The sequence below is a fragment of the Oncorhynchus clarkii genome, chromosome 2 (assembly GCF_045791955.1).
Source record: "Oncorhynchus clarkii lewisi isolate Uvic-CL-2024 chromosome 2, UVic_Ocla_1.0, whole genome shotgun sequence".
Lineage (NCBI taxonomy): Eukaryota > Metazoa > Chordata > Actinopteri > Salmoniformes > Salmonidae > Oncorhynchus > Oncorhynchus clarkii.
Window position 1 is genome coordinate 83,205,896 of NC_092148.1, and position 15,472 is coordinate 83,221,367.

Consider the following 15,472-nt stretch of genomic DNA (forward strand, 5'->3'; position numbering starts at 1 on the left):
AATGAAAGAGGGCGGTGGAGAGATGGAGAATGAAAGAGAGCGGAGGAGAGATCTAGAATGAAAGAGAGAGGTGGAGAGATGGAGAAGGAAAGAGAGCGGTGGAGAGATCTAGAATGAAAGAGAGCGGTGGAGAGATGGAGAATGAAAGAGAGCGGTGGAGAGATCTAGAATGAAAGAGGGCGGTGGAGAGATGGAGAAGGAAAGAGAGAGGTGGAGAGATCTAGAATAAAAGAGAGCGGTGGAGAGATCGAGAATGAAAGAGAGCAGTGGAGAGATCGAGAATGAAAGCGAGAGGTGGAGAGATCGAGAATGAAAGAGAGAGGTGGAGAGATCTAGAATGAAAGAGAGCGGTGGAGAGATCGAGAATGAAAGAGAGCGGTGGAGAGATCTAGAATGAAAGAGAGGTGGAGAGATCTAGAATGAAAGAGAGAGGTGGAGAGATCGAGAATGAAAGAGAGCGGTGGAGAGATCTAGAATGAAAGAGAGGTGGAGAGATCGAGAATGAAAGAGAGAGGTGGAGAGATCTAGAATGAAAGAGAGAGGTGGAGAGATCTAGAATGAAAGAGAGCGGTGGAGAGATCTAGAATGAAAGAGAGAGGTGGAGAGATCTAGAATGAAAGAGAGAGGTGGAGAGATCTAGAATGAAAGAGAGCGGTGGAGAGATGGAGAAGGAAAGTGAGAGGTGGAGAGATCTAGAATGAAAGTGAGAGGTGGAGAGATCTAGAATGAAAGAGAGCGGTGGAGAGATGGAGAATGAAAGAGAGAGGTGGAGAGATCTAGAATGAAAGAGAGCGGTGGAGAGATCTAGAATGAAAGAGAGAGGTGGAGAGATCTAGAATGAAAGAGAGGTGGAGTGATCTAGAATGAAAGAGAGCGGTGGAGAGATCGAGAATGAAAGAGGGCGGTGGAGAGATCTAGAATGAAAGAGAGCGGTGGAGAGATGGTGAATGAAAGCGAGAGGTGGAGAGATCGAGAATGAAAGAGAGAGGTGGAGAGATCGAGAATGAAAGCGAGAGGTGGAGAGATCGAGAATGAAAGAGAGCGGTGGAGAGATGGTGAATGAAAGCGAGAGGTGGAGAGATCGAGAATGAAAGAGAGAGGTGGAGAGATTGAGAATGAAAGAGAGCGGTGGAGAGATGGTGAATGAAAGCGAGAGGTGGAGAGATCGAGAATGAAAGAGAGAGGTGGAGAGATCGAGAATGAAAGCGAGAGGTGGAGAGATCTAGAATGAAAGAGAGCGGTGGAGAGATCGAGAATGAAAGAGAGCGGTGGAGAGATGGTGAATGAAAGCGAGAGGTGGAGAGATCGAGAATGAAAGAGAGAGGTGGAGAGATCGAGAATGAAAGCGAGAGGTGGAGAGATCTAGAATGAAAGAGAGCGGTGGAGAGATCGAGAATGAAAGAGAGCGGTGGAGAGATCTAGAATGAAAGAGAGGTGGAGAGATCTAGAATGAAAGAGAGAGGTGGAGAGATCGAGAATGAAAGAGAGCGGTGGAGAGATCTAGAATGAAAGAGAGCGGTGGAGAGATGGAGAAGGAAAGTGAGAGGTGGAGAGATCTAGAATGAAAGAGAGGTGGAGAGATCTAGAATGAAAGAGAGCGGTGGAGAGATGGAGAATGAAAGAGAGAGGTGGAGAGATCTAGAATGAAAGAGAGCGGTGGAGAGATCTAGAATGAAAGAGAGCGGTGGAGAGATCGAGAATGAAAGCGAGAGGTGGAGAGATCGAGAATGAAAGAGAGAGGTGGAGAGATGGTGAATGAAAGAGAGCGGTGGAGAGATCTAGAATGAAAGAGAGAGGTGGAGAGATCTAGAATGAAAGAGAGCGGTGGAGAGATTGAGAATGAAAGAGAGCGGTGGAGAGATCTAGAATGAAAGAGAGCGGTGGAGAGATCTAGAATGAAAGAGAGCGGTGGAGAGATCTAGAATGAAAGAGAGAGGTGGAGAGATCTAGAATGAAAGAGAGGTGGAGAGATGGTGAATGAAAGAGAGAGGTGGAGAGATGGTGAATGAAAGAGAGCGGTGGAGAGATCGAGAATGAAAGAGAGGTGGAGAGATCTAGAATGAAAGAGAGGTGGAGAGATCTAGAATGAAAGAGAGGTGGAGAGATCTAGAATGAAAGAGAGGTGGAGAGATGGTGAATGAAAGAGAGAGGTGGAGAGATGGTGAATGAAAGAGAGAGGTGGAGAGATCGAGAATGAAAGAGAGAGGTGGAGAGATGGTGAATGAAAGAGAGCGGTGGAGAGATGGTGAATGAAAGAGAGCGGTGGAGAGATCTAGAATGAAAGAGAGCGGTGGAGAGATTGAGAATGAAAGAGAGCGGTGGAGAGATCTAGAATGAAAGAGAGCGGTGGAGAGATCTAGAATGAAAGAGAGAGGTGGAGAGATCGAGAATGAAAGAGAGAGGTGGAGAGATCTAGAATGAAAGAGAGAGGTGGAGAGATCTAGAATGAAAGAGAGAGGTGGAGAGATTTAGAATGAAAGAGAGGTGGAGAGATCGAGAATGAAAGCGAGAGGTGGAGAGATCGAGAATGAAAGAGAGCGGTGGAGAGATGGTGAATGAAAGAGAGAGGTGGAGAGATCTAGAATGAAAGAGAGGTGGAGAGATCTAGAATGAAAGAGAGCGGTGGAGAGATCTAGAATGAAAGCGAGAGGTGGAGAGATATAGAATGAAAGAGAGAGGTGGAGAGATCGAGAATGAAAGCGAGAGGTGGAGAGATCTAGAATGAAAGAGAGCGGTGGAGAGATCGAGAATGAAAGAGGGCGGTGGAGAGATTGAGAATGAAAGAGAGCGGTGGAGAGATCTAGAATGAAAGAGAGCGGTGGAGAGATCTAGAATGAAAGAGAGAGGTGGAGAGATCGAGAATGAAAGAGAGAGGTGGAGAGATCGAGAATGAAAGAGAGAGGTGGAGAGATCGAGAATGAAAGAGAGAGGTGGAGAGATCTAGAATGAAAGAGAGAGGTGGAGAGATCTAGAATGAAAGAGAGAGGTGGAGAGATTTAGAATGAAAGAGAGGTGGAGAGATCGAGAATGAAAGCGAGAGGTGGAGAGATCGAGAATGAAAGAGAGCGGTGGAGAGATGGTGAATGAAAGAGAGAGGTGGAGAGATCTAGAATGAAAGAGAGGTGGAGAGATCTAGAATGAAAGAGAGCGGTGGAGAGATCTAGAATGAAAGCGAGAGGTGGAGAGATCTAGAATGAAAGAGAGAGGTGGAGAGATCGAGAATGAAAGCGAGAGGTGGAGAGATCTAGAATGAAAGAGAGCGGTGGAGAGATCGAGAATGAAAGAGGGCGGTGGAGAGATCTAGAATGAAAGAGAGCGGTGGGAGAGATGGTGAATGAAAGCGAGAGGTGGAGAGATCGAGAATGAAAGAGAGAGGTGGAGAGATCGAGAATGAAAGCGAGAGGTGGAGAGATCGAGAATGAAAGAGAGCGGTGGAGAGATGGTGAATGAAAGCGAGAGGTGGAGAGATCGAGAATGAAAGAGAGAGGTGGAGAGATTGAGAATGAAAGAGAGCGGTGGAGAGATGGTGAATGAAAGCGAGAGGTGGAGAGATCGAGAATGAAAGAGAGAGGTGGAGAGATTGAGAATGAAAGAGAGCGGTGGAGAGATGGTGAATGAAAGCGAGAGGTGGAGAGATCGAGAATGAAAGAGAGAGGTGGAGAGATCGAGAATGAAAGCGAGAGGTGGAGAGATCTAGAATGAAAGAGAGCGGTGGAGAGATCGAGAATGAAAGAGAGCGGTGGAGAGATGGTGAATGAAAGCGAGAGGTGGAGAGATCGAGAATGAAAGAGAGAGGTGGAGAGATCGAGAATGAAAGAGAGAGGTGGAGAGATCTAGAATGAAAGAGAGCGGTGGAGAGATCGAGAATGAAAGAGAGCGGTGGAGAGATCTAGAATGAAAGAGAGGTGGAGAGATCTAGAATGAAAGAGAGAGGTGGAGAGATCTAGAATGAAAGAGAGCGGTGGAGAGATGGAGAAGGAAAGTGAGAGGTGGAGAGATCTAGAATGAAAGTGAGAGGTGGAGAGATCTAGAATGAAAGAGAGCGGTGGAGAGATGGAGAATGAAAGAGAGAGGTGGAGAGATCTAGAATGAAAGAGAGCGGTGGAGAGATCTAGAATGAAAGAGAGCGGTGGAGAGATCGAGAATGAAAGCGAGAGGTGGAGAGATCGAGAATGAAAGAGAGAGGTGGAGAGATGGTGAATGAAAGAGAGCGGTGGATAGATCTAGAATGAAAGAGAGAGGTGGAGAGATCTAGAATGAAAGAGAGCGGTGGAGAGATTGAGAATGAAAGAGAGCGGTGGAGAGATCTAGAATGAAAGAGAGGTGGAGAGATGGTGAATGAAAGAGAGCGGTGGAGAGATGGTGAATGAAAGAGAGCGGTGGAGAGATTGAGAATGAAAGAGAGAGGTGGAGAGATCTAGAATGAAAGAGAGCGGTGGAGAGATCTAGAATGAAAGAGAGGTGGAGAGATCTAGAATGAAAGAGAGCGGTGGAGAGATGGTGAATGAAAGAGAGCGGTGGAGAGATGGAGAATGAAAGAGAGGTGGAGAGATCTAGAATGAAAGAGAGAGGTGGAGAGATCTAGAATGAAAGAGAGGTATAGAGATCTAGAATGAAAGAGAGGTGGAGAGATCGAGAATGAAAGAGAGGTGGAGAGATCGAGAATGAAAGAGAGGTGGAGAGATCGAGAATGAAAGAGAGAGGTGGAGAGATCTAGAATGAAAGAGAGAGGTGGAGAGATCTAGAATGAAAGCGAGAGGTGGAGAGATCTAGAATGAAAGAGAGAGGTGGAGAGATCTAGAATGAAAGAGAGGTGGAGAGATGGTGAATGAAAGAGAGAGGTGGAGAGATGGTGAATGAAAGAGAGCGGTGGAGAGATCGAGAATGAAAGAGAGGTGGAGAGATCTAGAATGAAAGAGAGGTGGAGAGATCTAGAATGAAAGAGAGGTGGAGAGATCTAGAATGAAAGAGAGGTGGAGAGATGGTGAATGAAAGAGAGAGGTGGAGAGATGGTGAATGAAAGAGAGAGGTGGAGAGATCGAGAATGAAAGAGAGAGGTGGAGAGATGGTGAATGAAAGAGAGCGGTGGAGAGATCTAGAATGAAAGAGAGAGGTGGAGAGATCTAGAATGAAAGAGAGCGGTGGAGAGATTGAGAATGAAAGAGAGCGGTGGAGAGATCTAGAATGAAAGAGAGCGGTGGAGAGATCTAGAATGAACGAAAGCGGTGGAGAGATCTAGAATGAAAGAGAGAGGTGGAGAGATCTAGAATGAAAGAGAGGTGGAGAGATGGTGAATGAAAGAGAGAGGTGGAGAGATGGTGAATGAAAGAGAGCGGTGGAGAGATCGAGAATGAAAGAGAGGTGGAGAGATCTAGAATGAAAGAGAGGTGGAGAGATCTAGAATGAAAGAGAGGTGGAGAGATCTAGAATGAAAGAGAGGTGGAGAGATGGTGAATGAAAGAGAGAGGTGGAGAGATGGTGAATGAAAGAGAGAGGTGGAGAGATCGAGAATGAAAGAGAGAGGTGGAGAGATGGTGAATGAAAGAGAGCGGTGGAGAGATGGTGAATGAAAGAGAGCGGTGGAGAGATCTAGAATGAAAGAGAGCGGTGGAGAGATTGAGAATGAAAGAGAGCGGTGGAGAGATCTAGAATGAAAGAGAGCGGTGGAGAGATCTAGAATGAAAGAGAGCGGTGGAGAGATTTAGAATGAAAGAGAGCGGTGGAGAGATCTAGAATGAAAGAGAGAGGTGGAGAGATCTAGAATGAAAGAGAGGTGGAGAGATGGTGAATGAAAGAGAGCGGTGGAGAGATCTAGAATGAAAGAGAGCGGTGGAGAGATGGTGAATGAAAGAGAGCGGTGGAGAGATGGAGAATGAAAGAGAGGTGGAGAGATCTAGAATGAAAGAGAGAGGTGGAGAGATCTAGAATGAAAGAGAGGTGGAGAGATCTAGAATGAAAGAGAGGTGGAGAGATCGAGAATGAAAGAGAGGTGGAGAGATCGAGAATGAAAGAGAGAGGTGGAGAGATCTAGAATGAAAGAGAGAGGTGGAGAGATCTAGAATGAAAGCGAGAGGTGGAGAGATCTAGAATGAAAGAGAGCGGTGGAGAGATCTAGAATGAAAGAGAGGTGGAGAGATCGAGAATGAAAGAGAGAGGTGGAGAGATCGAGAATGAAAGCGAGAGGTGGAGAGATCGAGAATGAAAGAGAGCGGTGGAGAGATGGTGAATGAAAGCGAGAGGTGGAGAGATCGAGAATGAAAGAGAGAGGTGGAGAGATTGAGAATGAAAGAGAGCGGTGGAGAGATGGTGAATGAAAGCGAGAGGTGGAGAGATCGAGAATGAAAGAGAGAGGTGGAGAGATTGAGAATGAAAGAGAGCGGTGGAGAGATGGTGAATGAAAGCGAGAGGTGGAGAGATCGAGAATGAAAGAGAGAGGTGGAGAGATCGAGAATGAAAGCGAGAGGTGGAGAGATCTAGAATGAAAGAGAGCGGTGGAGAGATCGAGAATGAAAGAGAGCGGTGGAGAGATGGTGAATGAAAGCGAGAGGTGGAGAGATCGAGAATGAAAGAGAGAGGTGGAGAGATCGAGAATGAAAGAGAGAGGTGGAGAGATCTAGAATGAAAGAGAGCGGTGGAGAGATCGAGAATGAAAGAGAGCGGTGGAGAGATCTAGAATGAAAGAGAGGTGGAGAGATCTAGAATGAAAGAGAGAGGTGGAGAGATCTAGAATGAAAGAGAGCGGTGGAGAGATGGAGAAGGAAAGTGAGAGGTGGAGAGATCTAGAATGAAAGTGAGAGGTGGAGAGATCTAGAATGAAAGAGAGCGGTGGAGAGATGGAGAATGAAAGAGAGAGGTGGAGAGATCTAGAATGAAAGAGAGCGGTGGAGAGATCTAGAATGAAAGAGAGCGGTGGAGAGATCGAGAATGAAAGCGAGAGGTGGAGAGATCGAGAATGAAAGAGAGAGGTGGAGAGATGGTGAATGAAAGAGAGCGGTGGATAGATCTAGAATGAAAGAGAGAGGTGGAGAGATCTAGAATGAAAGAGAGCGGTGGAGAGATTGAGAATGAAAGAGAGCGGTGGAGAGATCTAGAATGAAAGAGAGGTGGAGAGATGGTGAATGAAAGAGAGCGGTGGAGAGATGGTGAATGAAAGAGAGCGGTGGAGAGATTGAGAATGAAAGAGAGAGGTGGAGAGATCTAGAATGAAAGAGAGCGGTGGAGAGATCTAGAATGAAAGAGAGGTGGAGAGATCTAGAATGAAAGAGAGCGGTGGAGAGATGGTGAATGAAAGAGAGCGGTGGAGAGATGGAGAATGAAAGAGAGGTGGAGAGATCTAGAATGAAAGAGAGAGGTGGAGAGATCTAGAATGAAAGAGAGGTATAGAGATCTAGAATGAAAGAGAGGTGGAGAGATCGAGAATGAAAGAGAGGTGGAGAGATCGAGAATGAAAGAGAGGTGGAGAGATCGAGAATGAAAGAGAGAGGTGGAGAGATCTAGAATGAAAGAGAGAGGTGGAGAGATCTAGAATGAAAGCGAGAGGTGGAGAGATCTAGAATGAAAGAGAGAGGTGGAGAGATCTAGAATGAAAGAGAGGTGGAGAGATGGTGAATGAAAGAGAGAGGTGGAGAGATGGTGAATGAAAGAGAGCGGTGGAGAGATCGAGAATGAAAGAGAGGTGGAGAGATCTAGAATGAAAGAGAGGTGGAGAGATCTAGAATGAAAGAGAGGTGGAGAGATCTAGAATGAAAGAGAGGTGGAGAGATGGTGAATGAAAGAGAGAGGTGGAGAGATGGTGAATGAAAGAGAGAGGTGGAGAGATCGAGAATGAAAGAGAGAGGTGGAGAGATGGTGAATGAAAGAGAGCGGTGGAGAGATCTAGAATGAAAGAGAGAGGTGGAGAGATCTAGAATGAAAGAGAGCGGTGGAGAGATTGAGAATGAAAGAGAGCGGTGGAGAGATCTAGAATGAAAGAGAGCGGTGGAGAGATCTAGAATGAAAGAAAGCGGTGGAGAGATCTAGAATGAAAGAGAGAGGTGGAGAGATCTAGAATGAAAGAGAGGTGGAGAGATGGTGAATGAAAGAGAGAGGTGGAGAGATGGTGAATGAAAGAGAGCGGTGGAGAGATCGAGAATGAAAGAGAGGTGGAGAGATCTAGAATGAAAGAGAGGTGGAGAGATCTAGAATGAAAGAGAGGTGGAGAGATCTAGAATGAAAGAGAGGTGGAGAGATGGTGAATGAAAGAGAGAGGTGGAGAGATGGTGAATGAAAGAGAGAGGTGGAGAGATCGAGAATGAAAGAGAGAGGTGGAGAGATGGTGAATGAAAGAGAGCGGTGGAGAGATGGTGAATGAAAGAGAGCGGTGGAGAGATCTAGAATGAAAGAGAGCGGTGGAGAGATTGAGAATGAAAGAGAGCGGTGGAGAGATCTAGAATGAAAGAGAGCGGTGGAGAGATCTAGAATGAAAGAGAGCGGTGGAGAGATCTAGAATGAAAGAGAGCGGTGGAGAGATCTAGAATGAAAGAGAGAGGTGGAGAGATCTAGAATGAAAGAGAGGTGGAGAGATGGTGAATGAAAGAGAGCGGTGGAGAGATCTAGAATGAAAGAGAGCGGTGGAGAGATGGTGAATGAAAGAGAGCGGTGGAGAGATGGAGAATGAAAGAGAGGTGGAGAGATCTAGAATGAAAGAGAGAGGTGGAGAGATCTAGAATGAAAGAGAGGTGGAGAGATCTAGAATGAAAGAGAGGTGGAGAGATCGAGAATGAAAGAGAGGTGGAGAGATCGAGAATGAAAGAGAGAGGTGGAGAGATCTAGAATGAAAGAGAGAGGTGGAGAGATCTAGAATGAAAGCGAGAGGTGGAGAGATCTAGAATGAAAGAGAGCGGTGGAGAGATCTAGAATGAAAGAGAGGTGGAGAGATCGAGAATGAAAGAGAGCGGTGGAGAGATCTAGAATGAAAGAGAGCGGTGGAGAGATCTAGAATGAAAGAGAGGTGGAGAGATCTAGAATGAAAGAGAGAGGTGGAGAGATCTAGAATGAAAGAGAGGTGGAGAGATCTAGAATGAAAGAGAGGTGGAGAGATCGAGAATGAAAGAGAGGTGGAGAGATCGAGAATGAAAGAGAGGTGGAGAGATCGAGAATGAAAGAGAGAGGTGGAGAGATCTAGAATGAAAGAGAGCGGTGGAGAGATCTAGAATGAAAGAGAGAGGTGGAGAGATCTAGAATGAAAGAGAGGTGGAGAGATGGTGAATGAAAGAGAGAGGTGGAGAGATGGTGAATGAAAGAGAGCGGTGGAGAGATCGAGAATGAAAGAGAGGTGGAGAGATCTAGAATGAAAGAGAGGTGGAGAGATCTAGAATGAAAGAGAGGTGGAGAGATCTAGAATGAAAGAGAGGTGGAGAGATGGTGAATGAAAGAGAGAGGTGGAGAGATGGTGAATGAAAGAGAGAGGTGGAGAGATCGAGAATGAAAGAGAGAGGTGGAGAGATGGTGAATGAAAGAGAGCGGTGGAGAGATCTAGAATGAAAGAGAGAGGTGGAGAGATCTAGAATGAAAGAGAGCGGTGGAGAGATTGAGAATGAAAGAGAGCGGTGGAGAGATCTAGAATGAAAGAGAGCGGTGGAGAGATCTAGAATGAAAGAGAGAGGTGGAGAGATCTAGAATGAAAGAGAGGTGGAGAGATGGTGAATGAAAGAGAGCGGTGGAGAGATCTAGAATGAAAGAGAGCGGTGGAGAGATGGTGAATGAAAGAGAGCGGTGGAGAGATGGAGAATGAAAGAGAGGTGGAGAGATCTAGAATGAAAGAGAGAGGTGGAGAGATCTAGAATGAAAGAGAGGTGGAGAGATCTAGAATGAAAGCGAGAGGTGGAGAGATCGAGAATGAAAGAGAGCGGTGGAGAGATCTAGAATGAAAGAGAGCGGTGGAGAGATCTAGAATGAAAGAGAGGTGGAGAGATCTAGAATGAAAGAGAGAGGTGGAGAGATCTAGAATGAAAGAGAGGTGGAGAGATCTAGAATGAAAGAGAGGTGGAGAGATCGAGAATGAAAGAGAGGTGGAGAGATCGAGAATGAAAGAGAGAGGTGGAGAGATCTAGAATGAAAGAGAGAGGTGGAGAGATCTAGAATGAAAGAGAGGTGGAGAGATCTAGAATGAAAGAGAGAGGTGGAGAGATCTAGAATGAAAGAGAGCGGTGGAGAGATCGAGAATGAAAGAGAGAGGTGGAGAGATCTAGAATGAAAGAGAGCGGTGGAGAGATCTAGAATGAAAGAGAGGTGGAGAGATCTAGAATGAAAGAGAGCGGTGGAGAGATGGAGAATGAAAGAGAGCGGTGGAGAGATCTAGAATGAAAGAGAGGTGGAGAGATCTAGAATGAAAGAGAGAGGTGGAGAGATCTAGAATGAAAGAGAGGTGGAGAGATCTAGAATGAAAGAGAGCGGTGGAGAGATCGAGAATGAAAGAGAGAGGTGGAGAGATCTAGAATGAAAGAGAGCGGTGGAGAGATCTAGAATGAAAGAGAGGTGGAGAGATCTAGAATGAAAGAGAGAGGTGGAGAGATCGAGAATGAAAGAGAGAGGTGGAGAGATCGAGAATGAAAGAGAGAGGTGGAGAGATCGAGAATGAAAGAGAGAGATGGAGAGATCTAAAATGAAAGAGAGCGGTGGAGAGATCGAGAATGAAAGAGAGCGGTGGAGAGATCGAGAATGAAAGAGAGCGGTGGAGAGATCTAGAATGAAAGAGAGCGGTGGAGAGATCTAGAATGAAAGAGAGAGGTGGAGAGATCTAGAATGAAAGAGAGCGGTGGAGAGATCGAGAATGAAAGAGAGCGGTGGAGAGATCGAGAATGAAAGAGAGCGGTGGAGAGATCTAGAATGAAAGCGAGAGGTGGAGAGATCGAGAATGAAAGAGAGAGGTGGAGAGATCTAGAATGAAAGAGAGAGGTGGAGAGATCTAGAATGAAAGAGAGCGGTGGAGAGATCGAGAATGAAAGAGAGCGGTGGAGAGATCGAGAATGAAAGAGAGCGGTGGAGAGATCTAGAATGAAAGAGAGAGGTGGAGAGATCGAGAATGAAAGCGAGAGGTGGAGAGATGGAGAATGAAAGAGAGCGGTGGAGAGATGGTGAATAAAAGAGAGGCGGAGAGATGGAGAATGAAAGCGAGAGGTGGAGAGATCGAGAATGAAAGAGAGCGGTGGAGAGATCTAGAATGAAAGAGAGGTGGAGAGATCTAGAATGAAAGAGAGGTGGAGAGATCTAGAATGAAAGAGAGAGGTGGAGAGATCGAGAATGAAAGAGAGCGGTGGAGAGATCGAGAATGAAAGAGAGAGATGGAGAGATCTAAAATGAAAGAGAGCGGTGGAGAGATCGAGAATGAAAGAGAGCGGTGGAGAGATCGAGAATGAAAGAGAGAGGTGGAGAGATCGAGAATGAAAGAGAGAGATGGAGAGATCTAAAATGAAAGAGAGCGGTGGAGAGATCGAGAATGAAAGAGAGCGGTGGAGAGATCGAGAATGAAAGAGAGCGGTGGAGAGATCTAGAATGAAAGAGAGCGGTGGAGAGATCTAGAATGAAAGAGAGAGGTGGAGAGATCTAGAATGAAAGAGAGCGGTGGAGAGATCGAGAATGAAAGAGAGCGGTGGAGAGATCGAGAATGAAAGAGAGCGGTGGAGAGATCTAGAATGAAAGCGAGAGGTGGAGAGATCGAGAATGAAAGAGAGAGGTGGAGAGATCTAGAATGAAAGAGAGAGGTGGAGAGATCTAGAATGAAAGAGAGCGGTGGAGAGATCGAGAATGAAAGAGAGCGGTGGAGAGATCGAGAATGAAAGAGAGCGGTGGAGAGATCTAGAATGAAAGAGAGAGGTGGAGAGATCGAGAATGAAAGCGAGAGGTGGAGAGATGGAGAATGAAAGAGAGCGGTGGAGAGATGGTGAATAAAAGAGAGGCGGAGAGATGGAGAATGAAAGCGAGAGGTGGAGAGATCGAGAATGAAAGAGAGCGGTGGAGAGATCTAGAATGAAAGAGAGGTGGAGAGATCTAGAATGAAAGAGAGGTGGAGAGATCTAGAATGAAAGAGAGAGGTGGAGAGATCGAGAATGAAAGAGAGCGGTGGAGAGATCTAGAATGAAAGAGGGCGGTGGAGAGATGGAGAAGGAAAGAGAGCGGTGGAGAGATCTAGAATGAAAGAGGGCGGTGGAGAGATCTAGAATGAAAGAGAGCGGTGGAGAGATCTAGAATGAAAGAGAGAGGTGGAGAGATGGAGAAGGAAAGAGAGCGGTGGAGAGATCTAGAATGAAAGAGAGCGGTGGAGAGATGGAGAATGAAAGAGAGCGGTGGAGAGATCTAGAATGAAAGAGGGCGGTGGAGAGATGGAGAAGGAAAGAGAGAGGTGGAGAGATCTAGAATGAAAGAGAGCGGTGGAGAGATTGAGAATGAAAGAGAGCGGTGGAGAGATCGAGAATGAAAGAGAGAGGTGGAGAGATCTAGAATGAAAGAGAGCGGTGGAGAGATCGAGAATGAAAGAGAGCGGTGGAGAGATCTAGAATGAAAGAGAGGTGGAGAGATCTAGAATGAAAGAGAGGTGGAGAGATCTAGAATGAAAGAGAGAGGTGGAGAGATCGAGAATGAAAGAGAGAGGTGGAGAGATCGAGAATGAAAGAGAGCGGTGGAGAGATCTAGAATGAAAGAGAGGTGGAGAGATCGAGAATGAAAGAGAGAGGTGGAGAGATCTAGAATGAAAGAGAGAGGTGGAGAGATCTAGAATGAAAGAGAGAGGTGGAGAGATCTAGAATGAAAGAGAGCGGTGGAGAGATCTAGAATGAAAGAGAGAGGTGGAGAGATCTAGAATGAAAGAGAGAGGTGGAGAGATCTAGAATGAAAGAGAGAGGTGGAGAGATCTAGAATGAAAGAGAGCGGTGGAGAGATGGAGAAGGAAAGTGAGAGGTGGAGAGATCTAGAATGAAAGTGAGAGGTGGAGAGATCTAGAATGAAAGAGAGCGGTGGAGAGATGGAGAATGAAAGAGAGAGGTGGAATGAAAGAGAGCGGTGGAGAGATGGTGAAGGAAAGAGAGAGGTGGAGAGATCTAGAATGAAAGAGAGCGGTGGAGAGATCTAGAATGAAAGAGAGAGGTGGAGAGATCTAGAATGAAAGAGAGGTGGAGAGATCTAGAATGAAAGAGAGCGGTGGAGAGATCGAGAATGAAAGAGAGCGGTGGAGAGATCGAGAATGAAAGAGAGGTGGAGAGATCGAGAATGAAAGAGAGAGGTGGAGAGATCTAGAATGAAAGAGAGCGGTGGAGAGATCGAGAATGAAAGAGAGCGGTGGAGAGATCGAGAATGAAAGAGAGCGGTGGAGAGATCTAGAATGAAAGCGAGAGGTGGAGAGATCGAGAATGAAAGAGAGAGGTGGAGAGATCTAGAATGAAAGAGAGAGGTGGAGAGATCTAGAATGAAAGAGAGAGGTGGAGAGATCTAGAATGAAAGAGAGCGGTGGAGAGATCGAGAATGAAAGAGAGCGGTGGAGAGATCGAGAATGAAAGAGAGCGGTGGAGAGATCTAGAATGAAAGAGAGAGGTGGAGAGATCGAGAATGAAAGCGAGAGGTGGAGAGATGGAGAATGAAAGAGAGGCGGAGAGATCGAGAATGAAAGAGAGCGGTGGAGAGATCTAGAATGAAAGAGAGGTGGAGAGATCTAGAATGAAAGAGAGAGGTGGAGAGATTGAGAATGAAAGAGAGCGGTGGAGAGATCTAGAATGAAAGAGAGCGGTGGAGAGATCTAGAATGAAAGAGGGCGGTGGAGAGATGGAGAAGGAAAGAGAGCGGTGGAGAGATGGAGAATGAAAGAGAGCGGTGGAGAGATCTAGAATGAAAGAGAGGTGGAGAGATCTAGAATGAAAGAGAGAGGTGGAGAGATCTAGAATGAAAGAGAGGTGGAGAGATCTAGAATGAAAGAGAGCGGTGGAGAGATCGAGAATGAAAGAGAGAGGTGGAGAGATCTAGAATGAAAGAGAGCGGTGGAGAGATCTAGAATGAAAGAGAGGTGGAGAGATCTAGAATGAAAGAGAGCGGTGGAGAGATGGAGAATGAAAGAGAGCGGTGGAGAGATCTAGAATGAAAGAGAGGTGGAGAGATCTAGAATGAAAGAGAGAGGTGGAGAGATCGAGAATGAAAGAGAGAGGTGGAGAGATCGAGAATGAAAGAGAGAGGTGGAGAGATCGAGAATGAAAGAGAGAGATGGAGAGATCTAAAATGAAAGAGAGCGGTGGAGAGATCGAGAATGAAAGAGAGCGGTGGAGAGATCGAGAATGAAAGAGAGCGGTGGAGAGATCTAGAATGAAAGAGAGCGGTGGAGAGATCTAGAATGAAAGAGAGAGGTGGAGAGATCTAGAATGAAAGAGAGCGGTGGAGAGATCGAGAATGAAAGAGAGCGGTGGAGAGATAGAGAATGAAAGAGAGCGGTGGAGAGATCTAGAATGAAAGCGAGAGGTGGAGAGATCGAGAATGAAAGAGAGAGGTGGAGAGATCTAGAATGAAAGAGAGAGGTGGAGAGATCTAGAATGAAAGAGAGCGGTGGAGAGATCGAGAATGAAAGAGAGCGGTGGAGAGATCGAGAATGAAAGAGAGCGGTGGAGAGATCTAGAATGAAAGAGAGAGGTGGAGAGATCGAGAATGAAAGCGAGAGGTGGAGAGATGGAGAATGAAAGAGAGCGGTGGAGAGATGGTGAATAAAAGAGAGGCGGAGAGATGGAGAATGAAAGCGAGAGGTGGAGAGATCGAGAATGAAAGAGAGCGGTGGAGAGATCTAGAATGAAAGAGGGGTGGAGAGATCTAGAATGAAAGAGAGGTGGAGAGATCTAGAATGAAAGAGAGAGGTGGAGAGATCGAGAATGAAAGAGAGCGGTGGAGAGATCGAGAATGAAAGAGAGCGGTGGAGAGATCTAGAATGAAAGAGAGAGGTGGAGAGATCGAGAATGAAAGCGAGAGGTGGAGAGATGGAGAATGAAAGAGAGGCGGAGAGATCGAGAATGAAAGAGAGCGGTGGAGAGATCTAGAATGAAAGAGAGGTGGAGAGATCTAGAATGAAAGAGAGAGGTGGAGAGATTGAGAATGAAAGAGAGCGGTGGAGAGATCTAGAATGAAAGAGAGCGGTGGAGAGATCTAGAATGAAAGAGGGCGGTGGAGAGATGGAGAAGGAAAGAGAGCGGTGGAGAGATGGAGAATGAAAGAGAGCGGTGGAGAGATCTAGAATGAAAGAGAGGTGGAGAGATCTAGAATGAAAGAGAGAGGTGGAGAGATCTAGAATGAAAGAGAGGTGGAGAGATCTAGAATGAAAGAGAGCGGTGGAGAGATCGAGAATGAAAGAGAGAGGTGGAGAGATCTAGAATGAAAGAGAGCGGTGGAGAGATCTAGAATGAAAGAGAGGTGGAGAGATCTAGAATGAAAGAGAGCGGTGGAGAGATGGAGAATGAAAGAGAGCGGTGGA

At 46.2% G+C, this 15,472-nt stretch overlaps 1 protein-coding gene across 6 annotated transcripts in view; it reads right to left on the bottom strand.

Annotated features, from left to right (window-relative positions):
• The window catches only part of LOC139375080 (suppressor of tumorigenicity 7 protein homolog), a 134,451-nt gene that overhangs the window by 26,309 nt on the left and 92,670 nt on the right, over positions 1-15,472 (bottom strand). The window lies entirely within an intron of this gene.